This window comes from Erinaceus europaeus, chromosome 11 (assembly GCF_950295315.1).
Source record: "Erinaceus europaeus chromosome 11, mEriEur2.1, whole genome shotgun sequence".
Lineage (NCBI taxonomy): Eukaryota > Metazoa > Chordata > Mammalia > Eulipotyphla > Erinaceidae > Erinaceus > Erinaceus europaeus.
In genome coordinates, this window is record NC_080172.1 from 40,823,776 (window position 1) to 40,842,741 (window position 18,966).

Sequence of the window (18,966 nt, forward strand, 5' to 3'; positions counted from 1 at the left end):
AACTAGATCCCAGAAACAGAACTAGAAGCATACCAACAAACTGTCTCACTTCCCATTGCAAAGTCCACCTTCTGGAAAAAGGTAGACTCTTAGAATACACAGGAGAACCAATCCCCCCTCTGGAGCCCTGGTGGCTTTTTCTCTCCTTTGAAGGCAGAAAAATACAGTCTGCCATCCCGGAGGTAAGCAGAGAATAGACTCAGATAAGATAGGACTCTTTAGAGGAAAGGGATTCACAGAAAGGGGAAGGAACCCTAGGAGCCACACTGTGCAGACTTGTTAGTCTTCTTCTAAATTCTGCTTCTAAGACCCCTTCTGTTTCATTGGTTTAATCCCCCCTGCTTAACACTGTATTCTATTTACATAACCACTGTTAACTAAACACTACCCTGCCTCCAGGGCATTGGTTTAATCCTCATTGTTTTGCACGTTTTTTCCTTCTCCCCACCCCCTATCCTATGTACATCCTCTTTGGACCTGACACTTCTGCCTCAGGATATATAAGGACAGGATTGTGATTAGAGATAGCTTAGATTGCGCTGCGTTCCACATGAATAAAGACTGAACTGCGTACCACTCAGCCATGAGTCCCTGGTCGTCTCTCTCTCCCACCTGTGAAGCTAGCCCGGCTTAATGACGCCCGAACAGGGACTGGCACAGACTTAGTCCCACTGTACACAGAGAGGCAACAGAGTCCAAGGTAAAGAACTAGGGTTCAAGGTCCAGACCCCAGTTGAGTTCCTAACACACACTATAGGCAAGTTACTCATGTTCTTGCCTTATAAAGAGGACTACGTGTGGCAAACTACAGAGCCTGGTGTTCAGGGTACCCAGTCCCTGTCATCACATGTGTAAGAGTTCCCTCCAAAGGTTCTGGATAGAGAACATGGTGCATTAACAAGTACTTGGTCAAATAGGCATGCTCCCAGACCCGCCTCCAACCTGCATAAACTCTCCCTCTATCCCTGGAAGAACTCCCTTCTGCTTCATAATGAACTCATTCAGGCCTCTGGAGCATTCACTGGACCCCTTAAAGGAACAAGAAGGACAAAGGCAGATGAAGACAGGGAGACAGAAAAATAATGAAGTCACATGGACCTTTATTGATGAAAGAAATGCAAAGCATAAATCCAGTGGCTGCTTCCAGTTTGCAAATGAATATTTTCTTTTTTTTTTAAATTTTTTATTTAAGAAAGGATTAATGAACAAAAACATAAGGTAGTAGGGGTACAACTCCACACAATTCCCACCACCCAATCTCCATACCCCACCCCCTCCCATGATATTCCCATTCTCTAGCCCTCTGGGAGCATGGACCCAGGGTCGTTGAGGGTTGCAGAAGGTAGAAGGTCTGGCTTCTGTAATTGCTTCCTCGCTGAACATGGGCGTTGACTGGTCGGTCCATACTCCCAGTCTGCCTCTCTCTTTCCCTAGTAGGATGGGTCTCTGGGGAAGCTGAGCTCTAGGACACATTGGTGGGGTCTTCAATCCAGGGAAGCCTGGCCAGCATCCTGGTGGCATCTGGAACCTGTTGACTGAAAAGAGAGTTAACATACGAAGCCAAACTTGGATAGGGCCCACTTTCCGTATGCATCTCCCAATCCAAACCAAATAATATTGCATCCGCCGATCACAACCTAACCAACGCAACGATTGCCACCTCAACATGCTTCACCTCAGTCTGTGTCCAGAGACTTCACGTGTGGAATGACAACCCTTCAGCTTCATTACTCGAGTGAGACCTTTCCTTTTATAGTACACTGTAATTTTATCTCAGGTAGTTCACTTTCTAACAAAGTCCCATAACTTAGATATACACCAGTTTCTGTGAGAGAGAGCTTATGTTCACACGTATCCATAAACTACTGCAAATGAATATTTTCTTATGATGACAAGAATGGGAGAAGCTGATATTTTAATAAACAGTGCAGTTTTTTACAACAATGCCAATATTCAAACCCAGGATAGTGGTCAAACAAATAACCAGTCACAAAAATTCTAGGTTACCTGTGAATGGTTTTTGTTCTTTTATAATTACTCCTCTGTATTTTCTTAGTCGTCAGTGTCTTCCAATGAGTATGCATTACTTTACCAAAAGCAAATTGATAAGTGGTGCAGCTGATAAGGTGTTGGACTCTCAGATATGAGGTTTGATCCTCAACATCCCACATACCAGAGAGAATAAGGTGTTGGACTCTCAGATATGAGGTTTGATCCTCAACATCCCACATACCAGAGAGAATAAGGTGTTGGACTCTCAGATATGAGGTTTGATCCTCAACATCCCACATACCAGAGAGAATAAGGTGTTGGACTCTCAGATATGAGGTTTGATCCTCAACATCCCACATGCCAGAGAGATGCTTTTCTCTCTCTCTCTCTCTTTAGAGAGAGGACTAAATAAATAGTCTAAATAAATAAATAAATAAATAAATAGAGGACTATTTAGAGAGGACTAAATAAATAGTCCTCTCTCTCTCTCTTCTCTCTCTCCTCTCCCTCTCCCTCTCTCCCTCTCTCACTTTCTCCCTCTCTTCTCTCTCTCTCTGTTATAAATATTTTTTAATTTAGCATATGCCAAGGATAAGAACTCTCTCTCCCTTTCTCCCTCTCTTCTCTCTCTCTCTCTCTCTGTTATAAATAAATATTTTTTAATTTAGCATATGCCAAGGATCAAAACTCTCAGTATCAAGAGAACCTTTGGTACTGGTACTGTCCCCAGATACTAATGGAAGATCCCTGAGGATGGAAACTGGCAAATACATTTCAGTCTCTGGTGACCATGCTGTCACTTGACCCTCACTTTCTAGAATAACCCCTCCATGATCTCTAAACATCTTGAGAGTAGCCACATGAACCCCAAATAGTATTTCCTGCACCCCACAATAGTTTCTCTGTCCCCTACAGGACTTTGTGAACCTAGAAAAGTATGAGTAGCACATGATACCACATCTCCAGGCAGAAAATATACCTGTATGAACAATGTAACAGACTACCATGCAAAGAGAGACTATCACAGCTTACTCCCACTGTGTTCTGGGGATCTGGTCAGAAGGAATGATTGACAGAAAAACAAAAGACAGTATGAGGCCAAGAACCATCACTATGAAACACTGGGGCCCTCATCCATGACTGATTCAGCCTTCAGGATTTCAACATTTGAAATTTTGGTCTTTTGGGATTGAGATGTCTGAGACATTGTTTTTGGTTTATAGTTTGTTTGATGTGGTTCTGTGGGATAAGTCCAGGGCCTCACAAGAGTTATGCTGTCCCCATTTTTTTATTTTGGAAAAGAGAGGGCAGAAGAGGGATAGACATCAAAGCATCGCGCCATTGTTCATGGAGTCCCTTGCTGATGTCTATGTGGCCCTGGGGATTGAATCTAGGGCCTCTCACATAATAATGTCTGTGCTTAACTTGCTGAGCCATTTCCCAGGTGCTTAGACTTTAGAATTTCAACTTTTGGGACTCTGACTTTCAGGATTAAGATGAGCTCTGGTGCCAGTCACACATTTTTTTCCCCAGCCAAATATTTTATTACGAAGGAATTCTCTTCCTTCTGCTGCTGCTGCTCTTCCTAAGCCATTTTAAAAAAAAAAAAAAAAAAAAAAGGTAATTTTAGTAGTGATTTAATGTTGATTTACAAGGTTGTAAGATAATGGGGGTATAATTCCATACAATTCCTACCACCAGAGTTCTGTGACCCATCCTCTCTACTGAGAACTTCCTTACTGTTTACCCTTCTGGGAGTACAGACCAAAATTATTTTTTTTTAATTAGTGATTGTCAAATTTGGGGTATACTTACACACTGTTCCCATCACCAGAGTTCTTTATCCCCATTTCCTCCACTGGAAACTTCAGTGATTCTCCCAAGATCACAGATATGGATTGACTATTATTTCTATAACTATCTGTCTAATAATCTATATTCTAGTACTATATATTCCACCAATTTTTCCTACGATCCTGCATTCTCTTTCATTTTAAGTTATAGCTACAACTACTACTACTTTGGAATATCTTTGCTAAGAGGTCTAGTTTCTTTAATTGCTTCTCCACTAGACATAGGCATTGGCAGATTGATCCAAACCCTCAGCATATTTCTACCTTTCCCTAGTGGGGTAAGGCTCTGAATAGGTGAAGTTCCAGGTAGCACTGATGAGGTCATATGTCCAGGGAAGTCACATTCTGCTCTCTTTAGGCCTGTATCTATCAAAAAATCTGTCATACCATCAGTACTTGATAAATTTCAGCCAACTGAAGACAAGGAAAGGAGAAAGAAATATATATTTACCTGTGCCCGCTGAAATGCGGGTGACAGTTTCAGATTACAGATAAGAACCCCATCACTCACCTGGTGCTTCCCTTTAGAAAAAAATTAAATAAGTTCGCTGGAGCCAGGTACCAAGGGCCTATGCCTCTCAAAAGTCACTACAGGCTTGGGAACAAGGCCCACTGAAGTTATTGGGAATGGAGGTGATAGGGTCAGCCAGCACACTCAGCTGCAGCAAGCAAGTCCCCTGCTCCATGCTGGGTCCATGAGAGGGGGGGGGGGGGGCAGTCCACCCTCCCCTTAAGCACACACAGGTCGAATCCACCCGAGAGGAGTGACTTTGCCAGTCACTCTGGCCACTATGTCACACCCAACCTGAATACATCATCTGTCCCTGTACCTCCCCCCAACCCCCGCCTCCCCCACACACACACTCTTAGACTAAACTCAAGCTCCAGGAAGGAAGAACACCACCTTGACAGTTGCACAATGATGCAGGCCAGTCACCCAACTGCCACATGACAATCATTGCTTGAAGGGCTGCATGGGCACTTGACTGGATGAATCGCCAAAGTCCCCACTGGGGCCACTAGTGTTCCTGTAAGTTACTGCCTTGCATAGGAAATTCCTGGCAAGTGGGACTCTCTTAGCCCAGGAGCAACAGCAAGGTGAAGCAGTTCCACCCTACTTAAATTAGACTGCTGGGTTTGAGAAGCCAGCTGTATGACCTCTGTAATCTGGGACCTCAATATACCTGCTCCCAGGAGGAGCATGAGCTTTCTCTCCTGTGATTCTGTCATAGGGACCAGGCAAAAACAAATCTAGAAACACCCTGCATCTATAAGGCACCTGGTTCCAGGTTATTGCTGTTGCAATTTGGCACCTATCTGTGTGAACCTGAGCTTCCCAACAGATCAGAAGCCGGACTGAGATGCAAGGTGAGAGGCACTGAGCTACAAGTGGCAACCTTCAGAGGATTCTGGCAACTTTGAAAACTCCCCCTTGCCCTCCCCAGCTTCAACCCAAGCAGCCTTCTGCTTCCTGGGCATTAAAGATTCCTGTGAACTGCCTATGTTTCCTTTACCTGCTTATTAGGTAGAGATCTGGCTTAGAATGGAGTCCTCCTTTGTCACTTTTCTACAAATATTCTGGTCTGGGTCCAACACTTTTCTAAAGTTATCCAAGGACATAGAACCGTATGTATAATCCAAGTGTGTGCCTGGCTCTCACTGCCTTGACTAAAGTGTCAATGATAGGCTGTCTTTCTTTTTCTCTACCTCTCTCCTTCTATCTGAGAAAGTCATCCCAGAACAGTCAAGCCCCAATAATAACAAATACTGTACTTGTACAGACCAAAGCGTGCACACACACGCGCGCGCGCACACACACACACACACAGACACACACACACGAGAGATTTGGGTAATGATAATAGGATATGATTTCTTTGTATGCTGAGGGATGCTGAAAGAAAAGCTGAAAGCTTCATATTTCAAAAATCAAATTAATGGACACTTTTGAAAACTGGTACATATAAAATAGTTAAAAGAAAAGTAAAAACGAAGGCAGAAGAAGGGAGGATGGGAGGGAGAGTGTTTCCACAAAAGTGTCTTCCAGCCAGAGCTGCTTTACATCTGCTGCCTTTGCCTGCTGGTTAGCAATCACAATCCATACTTGTAAAATAAAGGAACAAGGTTTGCCTATAATTTAAGGGTGGCTATTTGTCACCCATTCCTGTAAACAAATGTCCACAGTGGTGAAGGCCAGCAGATTTATCAGGAAGGGAATATCTATATTCTCTGCAAAAACAGTGACATTACCAGGTTGGATAATTGCTGCATAAACAATAAATTACCCATTGATTAACTGCACTTTTAGGTTTTTCCAGAGTGCTTTTCATGTGGATAGTTGTATTCACTCTAACAGTGAACTGGAAATAAAACAAAGACTGAGGGCCCACTCCAAACAGGAGGGGACAAAAATCATTAACAGGATTTCACAACTCCTCCATCTCTCTCACAGATGAGCTCTTCAGACAATAAGGAGCTGCTGAACAAACCAGATATATAAGGACTCTCATCTAGAAGAGAGGACACAAAAATATACTTCCGTAAGATACCAGTGCACTTCATTAGACTGGCCAAAATCTAAATCACTGACAATATCAAGTGCTGGTAAGGATGTAGAGCATTGGGAATTCCCATTCATTGCCAGTGAGGCTGCAAATGGTACAACCACTTTGGAATGGAGTTGGGTGGTTGCTCACCAAGATGATCACACACTTACATACAATCCAGAAGTTAAGACCCTTAATGTTTATCCAAGTGAGTTGAAAATTCACCCACATGAACAATTCACAGTGGGATGTTTAGAGCAGCTTTATTCAGAATTGTCAAAAACTGAAAACAGTCAAGATATCCTTCAATAGGTGGACACGCGGCACATTCACACAATAGAGTATTATCCAATGAACCCAAGAAATAAGTTGTCAAGCCATCAAAATGCAAGAAGGGTGATCCAGAAGGTGGTGCAATGGGTATAGCTTTGGACTCTCAAGCACTGGATCCTGAGTTTGATTCCCAGCATTGCATGTACTTGAGTGAAGGTCTGGTTCTCTCTCTTTCCTCCTCCTCTGGTTCTCTCTCTCTCTCTCTCTCTCTCTCTCTCACACACACACACACACACACACACACACACAAATCTTAGAAATTCGAGAAGAAATGTTTTTAATTTATTCATTAATGAGAGAGGGGAGAGAAAGAGAAAATACAACACTTTCCAGTAAGACATTGGTATGCCTGGTGTTCTATTTTATGCTCTGTTCCATTTTATGCTGGTGTTCTGTTTTATTTTGTTTTGCTTTATCTCTTACCAGGAGGAAAAATCCTGGAGGTCTCCAACAGCTTTGTCAGATCAGTCCTCCATCTCCAAATATGTCCCCAGATCAGTCTTTTGTTGCCATAGCAACTGTCATGAGCCAATTTCCCATCTTTTAGCCTGGGTCATCTACCACTACATCCTGACTAGGGGTCCAAAGTCATGTCCAGCTGGTCCTTATTTCTCTCACTTCCTCCCTCACCTGACCCCACCTATTTCTTCATTCCATATTACAGCAGTCAGTTATCTTTATGAAACAGAAATCACACATACCCACTCGTCCGCTCCAAATCCTCAGTGAACTTCCCACACAGGGAAGTGTTCCCACACAGCATGTTCCCACACAGAATGTTATGTCTATGACCTTGCCACATCCATTTCCTGTCTTTATCTCACTGGGCTTACCTCCCCCTTTTCCTCCCTTAACATTCCTGCAATCATTCCTCCTTCTGGGATGTTGTATTTGCTGCTATCTCTTCCTGGAATATTCATCTCTAAATAACAAGAACTCCTCCTTCCCCTCAACTTAATGTCACCTCCTCAGGGAATCTCACGCTCATGACCAACCTCAGTCCTCTCTCCTACAATTGCTCCATATCATGTCCTAGCATCATCACCTGATCCTCTCTATATATTTCCCCATCTCTTTCCTGTCTCTGTCCCTGAGTTAGAAGCCAGCATCCAGATAATAAAACTTAACAAAGATGGTTCAAAAGAGAAAAATTACAGATGAAAGTCCTCACGAATACAAACATATAAATTATTTACAAAATATGACCAGAGAAATCAGCAGTGTATGGAAACTTTGCACACAGAGATCAGGTTGTGATGCACTTGGTTAAGCACTCACATTACAATGCACAGGACCCAGATTCATGCCCCTGGTCCCCACCTGCAGGGGGAAAGCTTCCTGAGTGGTGAAGCAGGGCTGCAGGTGTCTCTCCCTCTCCATCTCCCCCCTCCTATCTCAATTTCTCTGTCTCCATCCTTTAAAATAATAAAAAAGGAAATTTGTATACCATGACCAAGTAGGCTTTATTCCAGGTATGAAGGCTGGTTCAATATTTGAAAATCAATCCATGTAATCTGCCACATCAATAAACTTAAAAAATAACACAATAATGGCAGCTAATTCATAGAAGATATAGGTCACTATCTAAACTCATTCATGATAAAATTCTCAAAAGCTAGAGAAAAATGATGCTTTTTAACTTGATAAATATTATAAAAACTATAGCTAATGTTTTATTTAATATTATAAAAACCAAATACTTTAAAAAAATGTTTTGTTATCTTTATTTATTTATTGGATAGAGACAGAAATAGAGAGGGAAGGGAGTAGTAGAGAGGGATAGAAACAGAGAGACACTTGGAGCCCTGCTTCACCATTCTTGGAGCTTTCCCCCTGCAGGTAGGGAATGGGAGATTGAACCCCTGGTCATTGTAACTAACATGTGCAATAAACCAGGTACACCATCGTCAGGCCCCTAAAACTGAATATTCTCTATACCCTAGCAATGGATAATAAGATTTTAGCATACTACTTTTTACAGTGACTTAAAAAAGTAAATTTATAAATCTAAGAACCATCTCTATGACTCATATACTGAAAACTATAAAATTCTGATTAAAGAAATAAAATATTTAAATAAATGGAGATATGTATCATATTTGTGAGCTGGAAGACTCAGCATAGTAAAGTTTTTATTTTTCCTAAATCACTAAATTCTTATATAATTCCCAGCAAAATCTAAGCTCATTTTCAGAAATAGGTGATATTGTTACAAAATTTGTTTGGAAAGGCAAAGAAAATATAAAATACAAACAGTTTAAAATTAAATAAAATAGTAGGAACTAGTCTAATTCCAAAACTCGTTTTTTTTTTTTTTTACTTAAGAAAGGATTAATTAACAAAACCATAGGGTAGGAGGGGTACAATTCCACACAATCCCCACCACCCAATCTCCATATCCCACCCCCTCCCCTGATAGATTTCCCACTCTGTATCCCTCTGGGAGCATGGACCCAGGGTCATTGTGGGTTGCAGAAGGTAGAAGGTCTGGCTTCTGTAATTGCTTCCCCGCTGAACATGGGCGTTGACTGGTCGATCCATACTCCCAGTCTGCCTCTCTCCTTCCTTAGTAGGGTGGGTCTCTGGGGAAGCGGAGCTCCAGGACACATTGATGGGGTCTTCAGTCCAGGGAAGCCTGGTCGGTATCCTGATGACATCTGGAACCCGGTGACTGAAAAGGGAGTTAACATACGAAGTCAAACAAATTGTTGAACAATCATGGACCCAAAGCTTGCAATAGTGGAGAGGAAGTGTTAGGGGGGTACTCACTGCAAACTCTAGTGTACTTCTGCTTTCAGGTATATATTTTGCAGTAGTTTACAGATATGTGTGAACATATGCTCTCTCTCACAGAAACTGGTGTATATCAAGGTTTTGGGACTTTGTTAGAAAGTGAACCACCTGAGATGAAATTAGAGTATACTATGAAAGGAAAGGTCTCACCCGAGTAATGAAGCTCAAGGGTTGTCATTCCACACATGAAGTCTCTGGACACAGTCTGAAGTGAAGCATGTTGAGGTGGCAATCGTTGTGTTGGTTAGGTTGTGATCGGCAGATGCAATATTATTTGATATGGATTGTGAGAGGCATACGGGAAAGTGGGCCCTATCCATTGCTTCCAGGATTGGGGGAAATATAGGCTCTATAGTGGAGATGTGAGGTTCCTACAGTCTTAGATTTCAAACAGACAATGGATAGTTAATGTTATCATCACATTATTTAGTAATTGGGTTAACTTTGAAAAGTCCTTTTGTTAGGATTTGCTGTATATTACTCAGTATCTTATATATATATCTGTGCTATTGGTTGCTTCTGATCTACTTGGTCTAGGCTTTTGAGAGAGTCTGCATATCAATTACACAGCCTATATATTAAAAAGATTCAGTTTCTGTTTTGAAAAACTTCGAGACATACAATTAATTTTCCCCCTCTCATATTAATTAACTAGTGATTTATATGACTACATTTTACTAGGAGTGTACATAAACACCATTCCCACCACCAAAAGACTGTGACCCATCCCTCCCACCCACTCCCACCCCCCACTGTCCCAGGAAGCTGCATGTCTACCCCTCACCACAGGGTTTTTACTTTGGTGCCCTACTTACAATTTGGTCAGGTCCTGCTTTTAGTTTCCCTTTCAGATCTTCTTACTCAACTTGTGTTGATGAGTGGGATCATCCCATACTCATCTTTATCTTTCTGACTAAGCTCACTTAACATATTTCCTTCTAGCTCTATCCAAGATGGGTCAGCGAAGGTGGGTTCATTGTTCTTGATAGCTGCATAGTATTCCATAGTGTATATATACCACAACTTTCTCAGCCACTCATCTGTTGTTAGGCACCTGGGTTGCTTCCAGGTTTTAGCTATTATGAATTGTGCTGCTATGAACATAGGAGTACACACCTCTTTTTGGTTGGGTGTTATGGAGTCCTTGGGGTATAATCCCAGGAGAGGAATTACTGGATCATATGGAAGGTCCATGTCTAGCCTTCTGAGAGTTCTCCAGACTGCTCTCCAGAGAGGCTGGACCAATTTACATTCCCACCAGCAATGAAAAGGGTTCCTCTGTCCCCACAACCTCTCCAGAATTTGTTGCTGCTGTCCTTTTTGATGTATGCCATTCTTACAGGAGTGAGGTGGTATCTTAGTGTTGTCTCAATATGCATTTCTCTGACAATCAGTGACCTAGAGCAGTATTTCATAAGTTTGTTAGCCTTTTGGATCTCCTCTGAGGTGAATGTTTTGTTCATATCCTCTGCCCATTTTTGGATGGAGTTATTTGCTTTTTTGGTGCTAAGTTTGCTGAGCTCTTTATATATTTTGGTGATTAGTTTCTTGTCTGATGTATGGCATGTGAAGATCTTCTCCCATTCTGTGAGGGGTCTCTTTGTTTGTTTAATAGTTTCTTTGGATGTGTAGAAGCTTTTCAATTTGATGTAGTCCCATTGGTTTGTTTCTGCTTTAGTCTTCCTTGCAATTGGGTTTGCTTCATCAGAGTTGTCCTTGAGGTATAGGTGGGAAAGTGTCTTACCAATGTTTTCCTCTAAGTATTTGATTGTTTCTGGTCTGACATCTAGGTTTTTGATCCATTTGGAGTTGATTTTTGTTCCTGGTGAGATAAAGTGGTTCAATTTCATCCTTCTGCATGTTACAACCCAGTTTTCCCAGCCTCATTTATTGAAGAGATCGTCCTTTTTCCATTTAATCCTTTGGTCCCCCATATCAAAGATTAGATGTCCATAGGTGTGGGTATTTATTTCTGGGCTTTCAATTCTGTTCCACTGGTCTGTGTGCCTATTTTTGTTCCAGTACCAGGCTGTTTTGATGATGATGGCTTTATAATATAGTTTAAGGTCTGGGAGTGTGATGCCTCCATTTCTGTTTCTTTTCCTTAAGATGGTTTTGGCAATTCTAGGTGTTTTCATGTTCCAGATAAATGATTGTAGTGTTTGTTGTATTCTCTTGAAGAAGCTTGGTGGAACTTTGATGGGTATTGCATTAAACTTGCATATGGCTCTGGGGAGAATATTCATTTTGATATTTATTCTTCCAATCCATGAGCATGGGATATCTTTCCATTTCTTGGTATCAGTTTCTATTTCCTTTTGTAGCGACTTATAGTTTTCAGCATACAAGTTTTTCACTTCTTTGGTCAACTTTATTCCTAGGTATTTGATTGATTTTGCTGAAACAGTAAATGGGAGTGATTTCTGGATGTCTTCTTCTTCAGATTTAGTGTTTGCATAAAAAAATGCCACTGATTTTTGTACATTGATTTTGTAGCCTGATACCTTGCTATATTGTCTAATAACTTCCAGTAGTTTTCTGCTGGATTCTTTAGGTTTTTCTATGTATACTATCATGTCATCTGCAAATAGTGAGAGCTTGACTTCTTCCCTTCCAATCTGTATTTCTTTGATTCCTTTCTCTTGCCTGATTGCTATGGCAAGAACTTCCAATACTATGTTGAGGTGACAGTGGACAGCCCTGTCTAGTCCCCGATCTGAGGGGGAATGCTTTCAGCTTCTGTCCATTGAGTATGAGTATTTTGGCTGTAGGTTTGCTATATATAGACTCCACTATCTTGAGGAATTTCCCAACTTTTCCTATTTTTTGTAGAGTTTTGAGCATGAATGGGTGTTGGATTTTGTCAAAGGCTTTCTCTGCATCTATTGAGATAATCATGTGGTTTTTGGCTTTGCTTTTATTGATGTGGTGAATGACATTGATTGACTTACAGATGTTGAACTAGCCTTGCATTCCTGGGATGAATCCCACTTGGTCGTGATGAACAATCTTTTTGATATGCTGCTGTATCCAGTTGGCCAAGATCTTGTTTAATATTTTGGCATCTATGTTCATCAGAGATATTGGTCTGTAGTTTTCCTTTTTTGTTCTGTCCCTATCATCTTTTGGTATCAGGGTGATGATGGCTTCATAGAAGGTTGAAGGGAATATTCCTGTTTCTTCAGTCTTATGGAAAATCTTAAGAAGTATGGGTACTAACTGTTTCCTGAAAGTTTTGTAGAATTCGTTTATGAAGCCATCTGGTCCAGGACTTTTGTTGTTGGGGAGGTTTTTAATAACGGTTTCCATTTCTTTGTCTGTGATTGGTGCATTTAGATGTTGTAGTTCTTCTTGGTTCAGTTTTGGAAGGGCATATGTTCCTAGACATTGTTCCATTTCTTCCAGATTCTCTAGCTTGGTGGTGTATAGTTCTTCATAGAAGTTTCGCAGGATACTCTGGATTTCTGTGGTGTCAGTTGTGATATCTCCTCCATCGTTTACAATTCTATTAATTTGAGTCTTCTCTCTTTTTTGTTTGGTGAGTCTAGCTAGGGGTTTGTCAATTTTGTTTAATCTTTCAAAGAACCAACATTTGGCTTCATTGATCTTTTGTATGGTTCTCTTATTTTCGATGTTGTTTAATTCTGCTCTAACTTTAGTGATTTCTGTCCTTCTGGTTGCTTTAGGGTTCCTTTGTTCCTCTTCCTCTAAGTCCTTGAGGTGTGCAGTAAGGTCGTTCATTTGAGCTTCTTCTTGGTGTTTAATATGTGATTGTATGGCTATAAGTTTCCCTCTCAATACTGCTTTAGCTGTGTCCCAAATATTTTGATAGGTTGTGTCATTTTCATTTGTTTCCAGGAACATTTGAATCTCCTGCTTGAGTGAATCTCTGACCCAGTGGTTCTTAAGGAGTATGTTGTTTAGTTTCCAAATTCTGTGACTTTTAATAATTGTCTGTTTGTTGTTAAATGTAAGTTTTACTCCACTGTGGTCTGAGAAGATACTTGGGATGATTTCAATGTTCTTGAATTTATTAATGTTGTCGTTGTGGCCTAACATGTGGTCTATCCTTGAGTATGTGTTATGTAGATTTGAAAAGAAGGTGTATTCCAGTTTTGGGGGGTGAAGGACTCTGTAAATATCCAAGAGGTCTAGTCTGTCAATCTCTTCATTTAATTATCTTGTATCTTTGTTGATTCTCTGCATTGTTGATCTAAGTGTGAGAGTGGGGTATTGAAGTCTCCCACTATTATTGTATTACTATTGATGTATTTTTGAAATTCTTTCAGTAGGATCTTGATTTATTTAGATGGTCACTCATTGGGTGCATAGATGTTAATAATTATTATTCTTGGCTGATAGATCCTCTAATAATTATGTAATGTCCTTGCCTATCTTTTATTACTTTATTTAATTTAAAATCTATTGTGTCTGAGATGAGAATGGCTGTTCCTGCCCTTTTTGTGGTCCATTAGCCTGTATGATAGTTTTCCATCTTTTCACTTTAAGTCTGTGTTTATCTTGTTGTGACAGATGGGATTCTTGCAAGCAGCATATGGTTGGGTTGTTTTTTGATCCATCCCCCAACTCTGTGCCTTTTGATGGGTGAGTTTAAGCCATAGACATTTATTTATATTTTGGATTTAATGTATCGTAGTGCCATTGTCAAAAAAAATTTTTTTGGTTTGCTCTGATATATATAAGTATTACAGTGATGTTCTTGTTTATACGTGGTCTTTTAGAACCTCTTTCAGGTTTGGTGATGGTTGCCTCCTTGAACAGTTGTTTGTCTAAGAAAGTTTTGATCCCTCCATCTAGTTTGAATCAACATCAAGCAGGACATATTATCCTTGGTTGAAACCCTTTTTCATTCAGGGCTCGATAGATATCTTGCCATTCTCTTCTGGCATTTAGAGTTTGAGTGGAGAAGTCTGCAGATAATCTTATGAGTTTTCCCTTGTATGTGACTTTTTTTGTTTCTCTCTTGAAGCCTTTAGGATCATTTCTTTATCCTTACTTCTTCTCATTGTGACTATTATGTGTCTTGGTGTCTTCATGTCTGGGTTGATTCTGTTTCGAACTCTCTCAGCCTCTTGAATCTTGATGTCCTTTCTGTTATTCAGGTCTGGGAAGTTTTCTTATATTATTTCCCCTAGAATTTTTCCATCCCCTTCCTCTCTTTCTTCCTCTGGCAGGCCAATTATATGAATGTTACTTCTTTTGAGATCATCCCATATGTCTCTGTTGTTGTTTTCAGTGTCTCTCAATCTCTTTTTAAACTCTTTCACCTCTTTCTTAGTTTTCTCTAACTCATCCTCTGTCTGACTAATTCTATTTTCTGCTTCTGTTACCTGCTTTCCCTTCCCTCAGCTTCTTTCTTCATTACAGCTATTTCAGCTTTCAGTTCTCAAGATAATCAGTATTTTTCTTGGGGGTCTCAACTGTTGTTTCCCTAATACTTCCATTCCTTTCCTCCAATGTTGTTTTCATTTCTGTGATTAATAAGTTTATTTTTACTTGCATACTTTTCTTATCTATGGTTACTTCTGACTGATTTGTAGTTTCTTCTGGGCTCTTGTCTTCATTCATTGGAGTAGCATATTTATTTGTTTTTGATCTACTCATTTTTTTATTTATGTGTTTCTTATTTTTATGTTCTGTTGTTCCTCAGTTGTTGTGTCTTGAGTACAAGCAACACTGTACTAAATACCTTTATGACAATTGCACTCACCAACCTCAGGAATAACAGTAGCAACTCAAGCAAGTATTGAAGCAGTTAAATCACTACCAGTTAGCCAATTTCTCCAGTCTGTGAAAAATAGTAACCAAATCCCAGTGAAGAAGAAAGAGAAAAGAAAGAAGGGATAGCAAGAATAGACTATGCGAATCTACTATCCACTATATATTCTAGGGGTAACAAGATGGGAAAGGGAAGTAGAGCAGAGATACACACATAGAGAGTCCACTCTGAGTCAGACTTCTTCCCCAAAATAATTGACAAATTCAGAAAGGCAGAGAAGAAGGAAGAAGTGCATGACAAGATAAAAAAAAAGAAAAGAAAGAAAAAAGAGACAAGAGAGAGAAAAGATAAAAGATAAGAAAAAGAGCTGTAATTAAAGAGCAGTGAAAGGAAAGGTTTTTTGATTACTTTATTTTTAATTTAATTTAATTTAATTTTTTTAATTTGCTAGGAGGAGGGAGGGGAGAGTCTGTAGAGGAGGTAGGAGTAACGAGACAAGTTCCTCCCACAATAGATAAGATGCCCACTACCCTAGCAATGAAAGATACCCTAAGAGTTAATTCTGATCAACCTAAAGAGGGGGGGAAGATATATGCCTTTATATAATATTAATAATAAAATAGAGCAGGGTAAAAAAACCTTGTCCCAGATTACCTCAAACCTCATGATCAGAGGCAGCTGATTGTTAAGAAAGAGAAAAAAAAAACCTCAAGACTAGACAAGGATAGCTGAACTAGACTGTTATGCAAATCTACCATCCACTGTATGTTCTAGGGGTAGCTAAAGGAGGAAGGGAAGTTAAGCAGAGTCCAACTCTGAGTCAGAATTCTTCCCCAAAATAATTCCCAAATGTGTATCAATGAATTCAAAAAAGCACACTGTTTGGTGGTGTGGGGGATGGAGCCTTTGGCTTTGGAAGCTGTAGGATTAAGGAAGAAAGGATGACAACAATGAGAAAAAGAAAAAGAAAAGAAAAGGAGAGAGAAAAAAGAAAAAGATAAGAAAAAGAATAGTCATAAAAGTGCGGTGAAAGAAAAGAATTTTTTAATTTATTTTTAATTATTTATTTATTTAGCTATGTGGGGTGAGGTGGGGTGAGGTGGGGGGTGTGGCTACCATTCTCTGCTTGATAGAAGATAAGCCTTTGAAACAATGAAAGCCCTTGAGATAAGTTTCTATTTCCCCACAGGTAGGCCATTTACCAGAAAACAAGTGACACACCACATAGTTATAGTTAATAGACATAGTTTTGGCTATATATGTTGCAAGGGACATTCCACCCTGATAATTGCTCCCCCTCCTCCTCCTCCTCCTCTTGCATTCCCCTTCCCCAAAGCCTTATAATGCCTGTAAACACATTAAAATTTGGCAGCTTGATCAGAATCCTGTCTTGCTGTCATTCTTTGTGTCTCCTGTCCCTTTCATTCCAGGTCCCAGGGTTCCTAGCTCCTGTTCTCGCCCCACTGGTCAGGGCATCTGGTGCCCAACGTGGGGCGAAGAAGCCTTCTGGAGATCTTGGAACGCCACTGCTAGAGAGGATAGGCCTATCCGGATTCACTGAGCCACCGCAGCTTAGGAGGTAATGCACCGGCTCGCAATGATCACCACGGAGCTGCCCGACCGTGAGTCACATCTGGAGGAGTGTCACAGCTGTGAGGTAAGCACTACCATGGGACAGGCATTTAGTAAACAAGATCTGTTTATTAAAGGTCTAAGGGAGTCCCTCAAGACATGAGGAGTAAGAGTTAAGAAAAAGGATCTCAAGAAGTTTTTTTTTTATTTTGTGAGTGATGTTTGTCCGTGGTTTCCCTTAGAGAGGACTATTGATGAAAAAAGATGGGCTAGAGTAGGAAACTGTTTAAGAGATTTTTATGAGACCATGGTCCAGAAAAGATTCCAGTCCAGGCTTTTTTTTTCTTATTGGAATTTAGTAAATGATATACTCAAAAGTCTATAAGCATTGTCCTGATGTACAGGGAGTCATGAGAGAGGGAGAAAAAGTCTTACAGGGACACTCCCGGCCACCTTCTGTTTGTGAGTCTGTCTCTATTCCCATGCCTGATTCAGGAGACCCCGCCCCTGAGGCCACCTGCTAAATGCCCTCCTGTTAAGATTTACCCCTCTTTGACAACCTAAGACCCCCCGCCAAAGAAGGGCCTGATGATAGTCTTCCTCCTGAAGAGGCCTTATCCCTTGATGAAGAGATGGCCAAATATCATAATCCTGACCAGCCACCCCTACGCTCTTCCTTGTCCAGACCGCCTCCTTAGGACACCACCCCTCCGTTTTGTGCTCCGGTCCTTGACTTGGCCAATATTACTGACTATACCACCAAGGCTAAAACTCAACTAGCACAAAAAAAAAACTTCCCTGAGAAAATTAATAGAAGAAAAACGAGAGCATTTACAATTAGTTAAAGAACTGTGGGCTCTTGATTTGGCATTATCTTAAGATTAGCCAGCCAAAAAGATCCAGCTTTTTTCCCTCTACTCTCAGAAAGCGTTAAACCAATTCTGAGTGAGATCTTATCTGGCTAGCAAGCTATTCTTTAAAGAAAGAATGAAATCAATCAAACAAGACATTCTCTTTAACTTAAAAGCTATTAATCAGAGAACCAGTACACACTTTTGATAGAAATTTAATGATTTGTTTCTTTAAAACTGTAAAATGTACCTTAGCCCAGAAAAAGAACTTTCAAAGATTTTTCTCCGCGTTTCTCCATGCGTGGTGGTAAACTAAGCCTGCCTGTTCCATCCGCACAGCCAATCACGGCACAGAGCTCCTGCTCCACAGATTGGCAAAGACATCAGTCAATCATCCCCTAAGCCACAAACACCCCTGGAGGGGGGTGGAGAGGCTGTGAGTTAGAAATCCAAAAGCCGCTTTTCAAAGGGAAAATTTTTCTTTTCACCAAGAATGTCTGTTTTAAGTCTGTGTGCTAACCTTGTTTTCATTAATGTGTGTTAACCCCTAAATAACTAAAGTTTGTTTTAAGTTTTAAATAAGATGTAGTTAAGCTAAATGTGGTTTTAAAGATCCCAACTCATAGAGTTGGCACACCTTTACCAGAGTAAAATATAGGATAGTTTCGTCCTTCTGATAGCTAATATCAGCATCAATTCATTAGTTAAAAGATTTTCTGAGATATCTAGGCATGGTAAAATGCCTCTACAGTCTCTCTCACTCTTGTGAGAATTATAAATATTACCAGCACCCCAATACCAACTGCCACTGTTTGTAACAAATTCCATGTTTGAACTGGCTTTCTAATAACCCAGTCAGTGTAGAGCAGTGGCCTTGCCAGGAAAAATGGGTTAAACATGCTATTCCTGGCCTGATAAAAAAATTTTTATTCAGCAGATGTGTTTCAACAAAATTATTTAGTGTAAAATGGTCATCTAAAAGAAATGTTAACAGTAAAAATTTATTTTGAACATTTCAACTATGAGGTTTATTTTAGCTTTTTAAGTTGCCTATCCAAATCAAAGTGAAAGATCAATTAAGTTGTGTACCCACCCTTGTTCATAGCTGCCCTAAGGGTGTGATAGCTTTGTGATAAGCAAAGATCCTAACAAACAAAGTTTAACATTTTACTTAAAATTTTAACATTTTACTTAAAATTTTAACATTTAACAAAGTTTAACATTTTACTTAAAATTTAAAATTTACTTAAAATTTAAGTGACTCAAAAAAAAAAAGTTTCCAACAC

At 40.2% G+C, this 18,966-nt stretch overlaps 1 long non-coding RNA gene across 1 annotated transcript in view; it reads left to right on the forward strand.

The window, feature by feature from the left end:
* LOC132541325 (uncharacterized) overlaps positions 1–18,381 on the forward strand; it is a 496,194-nt gene extending 477,813 nt beyond the window's left edge. Inside the window, exon 2 of the long non-coding RNA XR_009552496.1 lies at positions 18,137–18,381. This is a non-coding gene — a long non-coding RNA (uncharacterized LOC132541325). The remainder of the gene's footprint in view (positions 1–18,136) is intronic.
* Positions 18,382–18,966: the final 585 nt, after the last annotated feature.